The sequence below is a fragment of the Camelus dromedarius genome, chromosome 3 (genome assembly GCF_036321535.1).
Source record: "Camelus dromedarius isolate mCamDro1 chromosome 3, mCamDro1.pat, whole genome shotgun sequence".
NCBI lineage: Eukaryota > Metazoa > Chordata > Mammalia > Artiodactyla > Camelidae > Camelus > Camelus dromedarius.
This window is the reverse complement of record NC_087438.1, coordinates 473,780-480,350: the sequence shown is the minus strand read 5'-3', so window position 1 is coordinate 480,350 and position 6,571 is coordinate 473,780.

The following is a 6,571-nucleotide window of genomic DNA, read 5'->3' as shown; positions in this document are numbered from 1 at the left end:
CGGTGAAGACCCCCACAGTGAGGAGTGTTTTTTCTGGACCTCGGACGTGGCCGAGCAGGCTTGAGCGTGACTTACAACGAAAGGTGTGAGCAACCTGGACTCCGGGCCTGTTGCTCAGTCACTCTGAGAACGAGGTGGCGGGTCTGTGCTGGGGACGGAAGGGCACACTGCAGCTCCCGGGAGCCAGGTAGGTGGGTCTGATGCTCCCCGGACACACGTAGTGCAGGGAAAGGCTTGGTTGCCCCGGGTGGGGGTCATGGCTTCGCAGATTTGCGTGCTGAGCAGGCCCTGATTTTGTAGCTTCTAGTTATTTTCATGGAGCAAGGTCACCCCTGAAGGACAGTCATTTCTCAAAGGTGTGAGCAGCTGAGGCCACCGGGCGCCAGGTCAGCCGGGAGGCCCGCACCTTCTGCAGACTTGGTATATTCCTGGTGGCCTCCTTCAGAGTCGCGGGAGCCGCCCTGGGGCTGGCTGGACTTGGGGGGCACCTGGCGTTGAGGTCATCGACCCCCTGCATGTGTCTGGAGAAGCGTGTTCTGTGCAGGATGTAGACACACAGGTCTGCTGGGGTCGGAGCAGCGCCTGGCGGGGAGCTGCCCTTTCTGCGGGCACCTGTGTTTTCAGTTACCAGAGAGCCTGGTTCTGGTCTCCCCCACAGCCTGGGGCCTCTGCTGCACGGTCAGCTGAGTTTCTCGGGGCCTGGGACGTTTCTCAGGGCTGGATTGTGGGCAACACCGTGGACAACGGCGAATTGGAGGCTGTCTGATACTGTCCTGGCTCCCACCTCCTGGGAAGGGGCTTCTGGGTGGGGAGCAGCGCAGCTGAGCTCTGCCCAGGCCTGCCCACAGGCAGGTGCTGTGAGCAGGCAGCCCTGATTCCTTGGGTCCCAGGCTGGTGGTGTCAGAGGCATCTGGGCCCTCAGCTCCTCCTGCCCGCCCACGCCAGCCATGGCCTCCAGGGACGCGTCCCTGCCGTCCTGATGGAGGCTTTCTCTGAGGACGGTGCTCTTGGGCCAAGGGCACGACTGTGGTCTGAGGAAATGGAGCCCCAGGTGAGCAGGACGGTGAGGCTGGGCGGGCTGGGTGGTGCAGGACTGACCTGGAGCGCCAGCCCGGTGGGCCTGGCTCCCCGCCAGCAGAGAGGCCCTGGGCCCCACCCACGGAGAAGCCCCTTCCCTCATGGTCCTCGATCCCACACAGAGGGTCTCGAAATCTGCTGGCTTCCTTCGCCTTGTGCCTCTGTCCGTCCGGGCCAGGCCGAGCTGCCCGTCGGGAGGCCGACCGCTGGCCGCCACGGGCACCAGGCGGCAGGGCTGCAGCACCACATTTCAGACGGCTTGGCCGGCCTTCTGCCTCCGAGACGGCCCAGGCAGATGGGGCCTGTGGGGCACGCCTCCATCCACCATCCCTGTCCCCCTGGGGAAGGGGGGGCATCGATGATGAACCCACATTCAGGCCCTCAGGCAGGAGCCCTCAGACCCCACAGGCAGGGGCCAGGGATCTCCTGAGCTTAGGAATTGAGACCCAGACGGGAGACGCCTGACCCAGTGGGCTGGCCGTCCTGGCCTGAGCTGCCCGCTCAGCTCAGTGTCCACGTCCCCACGCTCCCCAACTTGCCTTCTGCTGTTGCCCTTTCATGGCCACAGAGGGGGCAGCCGGGCAGCAGGCTTGGGTGGCACTGTCTGTGCCACACTCCCCAGGGTGACCCGGAGGCACCGCACCCTGGACAGAGCCTGGATCTCAGCTCCTGGAGCAAAACCAGCTGATGGGGTCAAGCGTGAGGAGCAAAGTTGGGACAGACGCCTTGGCCGCCCTCCCCCCACCCCATGAGCCACCGAAACAGACTCCAGCTGTTAACTGAGGGCTGAAGTTAACTGAGGGACCGTGGGGGTGGTGGGGGTCTCTCCCCCAGGAGCTCTTGGGCCCATCCCCCCTCAACCGCCCCGCTCTGCCCCTGCAACTGACTGTGATGTGTCCCCAGGGGCGGGGCCTCAGCTTTATGATGCTTCCTGGGTGCTGTCCAAGTGTCCACCGGGAGGCCCAGCCCTCTCACTTGCGCCTGGACTGCGCAAAGGTAGTTGTGCCTTTCCGCTCTGGAGAGGCCAGCCACATCGGACATGGCTGCAGCACAGTTCCAGAAGCCGCTGGGACCTATGCCCCGTGACAGGTAAGGAAGGGGTCGTGGTGTCGCCCAGCCCGGCACCTCGTCCTGGGAGGATGGGGACAGGGTGGGACGGGGCCATGTCGCACTGTGGACAGGAGACACAGGGACAACCTGCCCCTGGCTGGCCGGCACCATGGCTGGCTCAAGGGCCTGTGGGGAGCCTGTGGACCCCGGCCGTGGCCATGTGGGGCACATGGAGTTGACAATGACCTCAAGCGTCACCCCAGCACCAAACAGCCCAGAGACCCAGGGTCGACAGGAAACGAGTCAGGAATCAAACTGGGGCAAAGAGGGGACCCAGGCACCAGCATGCCCCAGACAGGGCTCATCCCCGAGCCCAACGTAGTGGTCTTCCCACAGCCCGGTCAGACGTGTCCCAGAGGAAGTGACACCAGGACAGGGCACCAGAGGGCGGAGGAGGTGGCTGATGGGGGACCCAAGCTTCCACGCCCAGGAAATAGTTCCGAAAAGGTGGAGAAGTGAGAACTGGGCCCAGAAACCTCAGAGTGCGTGTGTGTAGTGTGTGTTGTGTGTGTGTGTGGTTGTGGGTGTGTGGGTGTGTGGGCGTGTGAGGTGTGTGACGGACGTGGCATGTGTGTGGTGTGTGTGTGTGTTCACAGGCAGCAGCTATGTGCAGCTGCGTCTCAGGCCGGGTTCGGAAGGGAGCCTCTGCCTGCTGGCCCTGACCAGTTCTGTGTGGCGGTTGCGGGACTCCTGACCGCCTGCTGTTGCTCACTGAGGCCCTTCTGCCAGGCGGGCCCACCTGCCGCAGCCTGGGTCCTCACCAAGGCACCCCTCTCTCCGCCACCCTGCATCACCAGGATGCACCACTGTGTCCATCCCCAGGGATGCAGGTGGGGGACAGTCCATCTTGGGGTCAAGGCCTGGCCCCAAGTGAACATTGCACGATGTTGGATGGAGGGGTGGCTGGAGGTGCAGGGAGGTGAACAAGCCCTCACAAGCCAGGCGTGGCTCTGACCATGTCCTCTGGGGGGCCCTTGTCCACACAGGGAGACGGCAGGGGGTGCTACTCAGGCCTGGCCACGTGCTCACTAGAGGGGGCGGTGGGACGAGGCAGTGCCAGCCTGCGCTGTAGGGAGAAACTTCTGTCTGCTCCCTCCCAGCTCCCAGGATTTGGAAGAACCCACGCTGGCCCAGATCTCCAGCACTGAGTCCAGCAAGGAGAGGCCTCCAGCCGTGGTCCGCCAGGTCTGTGTCCACTGCGTTTGGCTGGGGTCCTGTCGGGTCACTGCGGTGTGGGCCTGGCGAGGGGCTGGCAGACGAGGCCCAAGCGGGAGCGGTCAGCTCTGCCGGGTTTCCTGCAGACCCGCAGTCGTCTCTGTGCCCTCTGCTGTATCAGCACAATTTTTGCCAGATTTGATGGAGAAAATCTTTTCAGAAAATCTCTCAGAAAGGTTGAGTTGGTGCACCTGGGTCTCCACACCTCCCAGGCCTTTCCCGCCCGCTCCCTTGGGGACAGCCCGGCTGGTCCAGTTCAGGACTGAAGACGTTACGAAGCCCGAGGCCAGTCAGAGCCGGTGGTGGGCCATCCCACTCCTGGACGTCCGCAGGCCTTGCTTCCTCCAAGTTCACACTTTCATCACCGTGGGTGGATTTCTTTTGTTCATGGTCTAATTCTTGGTGTACAGCTTAGGTCCAAAACCTGAGGTCTCCTCGCAGGACAGACATTTCTTCACTTTTTCTCTTTGTTTCTTCTCTTAGAACCTCTTCATTTCCTCATCCAGAAACCCTAACAGCTCAGCGTCCACGTTGTGTAGTGCTGTGTTGTGTCCACGGCACTTGAGTTCACTCAGGGGCACTGCTCCCCCAGCTGTCTGCCCCGAGACGCGCGCCGGCCCCTCAGCGCGACCTCCTGGATCCCCAGGGTTCGCCTGGGCAGGACCTCCCCTGCCGGTGGTTTCTCCATCTGAGTGTTTCTATTCGGGCTCATGTTTGAAAACCAAGCTGGCCCTCCTGAGCACTAGTCCCCTGGTGCCTTGGTCTTGTTTCATGAAACTGAAGTCGCCCATCTCCCTGAGGCGCACGCAGCTGCGTCTCCACACAGTGTCACATCCAGAGAACCAGGGTGGACAACCAACAGCAGGGGCCGGCCGCTCAAGCCCACTCTCGGGACGCTCCCCGGGGCAATTCACAGCCCACAGAAGAGGAGGCGAAGCATACTTCTCAACATTCCTGTCTCTTCCCAAAGTAACACATTTTTATCAACTACTTTTTCTCTGTGTTTCATGCTAAAGAGACAGTGAAGGCTGCGTACAGGCCCTAATGTGGCAAAGTTTTCTAAAACTCCTCAAAGTTCCACCTATGGCAGCTGGTAGCATCACCCACCTCCTCCGACACCCCAAACACCCCACAGTCTCCCTGACTCCACGGTCCCCCTTCTCGGCAGCCCTGACCACCTGACTGGCCAGAAGTGCCATGGTCCCTCCCAGCTGCCACAGCCAGGGACTCCCAGGTGCCCGGAGGCCCCGTCCCTGCAGAAAGAACACAGGACCCTGGAAATGTGGCCTCTCCCCTGGCTCCAGGGAAAAGTGCAGGGCCCCTGGTGGACACGTGTCGCGTCACACCAGCGGAAGCTGGCTTTTCCTGCACAACTGCTGGTGCCCTGGGAGGAGGGCCTCTTTCTGACGTGGACCCCCTGCACCTGAACGGTCTTCTGATGAGTCCTTGTGCCCTGTAAACCCTCCCTGACTCGCTGCTGGAGGTGGTCCCCTGCCTTGAGGGATGGTAGCTGCCCGCCTGGGGCCCGGGGGACACTGTCACCACAAGCCACCCTGGGAGATGCTAGGCGGTGGCTCCAGCCCCAGGGTCTCCCCGGCCACACGCACCGTGGGCAGGAGTGCTTGGCCAGCCATGCTTCCCGTTGTCTTGCAGATGCCCTTCTGTGCCAGGAGCTTGCGGCGGGTCATCCCGGAGGCCTCAGCCATCAAGGCATCGCAGACCTTGCCGCCCCGCCTATCCAGGGTGAACGGCTGGTCGAGGCCCCTCCACTTCTTCCAGGCCATAGCCTGGGCCATGTTCCTGTTCCTGGCCTTCACTACCTTCGGCGTCTTCATCCCCTTCCTGCCACCCAACTGGAGATACATTGCCTACGGTGTATCCTTTCACGGCACCGCTGCCATCTAAGGCGAGGGATGGCGCGGCCCTGCCCTCCAACCCACTCCCACTCTCGGCCGGCACCCCCAGTGTCATGGTGCCTGAAATCCCCTCTCCGTCCTCCGTCTGCCTGCTGGCTGGGGCTTCTGGCTACAGGTCAGAGTTTCACGGGGGTGCCTTCCGGCAAGGGTGCAAGGGGGGGTCCACAGACCCGGCCACGTGCTTTCCCACCATGACGAAGCGGTCGGTCCGTGTCGTCCAAGAGGAATGGTGAGTTTCCCCAAGGAGGGACTTGAGGCGTGTGTGTGCCCACCGCCCTCCACCAGGCACCTGAGTCCTGCTCCCCCACAGACCGTCCACCAAGGTCACACGTTTGTGACCCCCTCCCATGGCAGAGCTCTGGGCGCCGAGATGTCTGCTTGGATCCCTCAGGGTGGGCATCAGGGTAGCGAGAGACTCGACCAGGAAACCTGGGCCCACACAGAGGGGGCCACACCTTAGCACCAGTGGACGAGCTGTGCTGCTGCCCACTGGGCACTGGAACCAGTTTCCAGAAGCAGGGTGTTTGTGCCCGCATCAGGCCCTCCTCAGCAGGGAGATGGCCACACTGCCCGCTTCTTGGCCTGGGAGACCTCACTGCTGGCCAAGGAGAGGGGCCCGGGGTGCAGAAGGGGGGCCGTGGGTGGGCGAGAGGGAAAGGGAAGGACACGCGAGCCTGACCACGGCACCTTCCAGCTTCAAAAAAGCAGAGGAGAGAGGCGGACCCCAGGGGCTCGGCCCTCGGCCTCAGCGTGAAGACCCTGCCGCCCTGTGGCCGTCTCACACACACACTGTCCTTAGAAGTCCCAAACACCAGGAACCTTCAGTGGGACTCCCGGTCTGTGTCTGGGACTTCTGTCTCCATACCACCAGCCTGTTATCCCACCTAGAAAGTCCCATGGGCTGCTCGCACGTATTCCTTAATATCAGACTGACGTTCCCCCGTTTTCTCAAGGAGTCCACGCAAAGTGTGGGCTGCGCAGGCCGCCCGCGCCTCGGCTGGTCAGAGAAGACCGGCCTCCACGTGGACTGCCTCTCATGCGCCTGTGGCTGGTGCTGAGGCCACGGATCCTCAGTGGTAAGGTTGTCGAGGATCAATTTCCTTAACAGAGAAAAGGCCTCTCAGCTTTTCTGTTTCATCTTCTGTTTTGGCCAGCTGTGTTTTTTAAGAAATTTGAATATTTCATCTAAATTGTCAAATTCTTGGAGGAAAGCGAGTCACTGGTTTCCAGCTGTCCTTCGGAGTCTGTAGGGG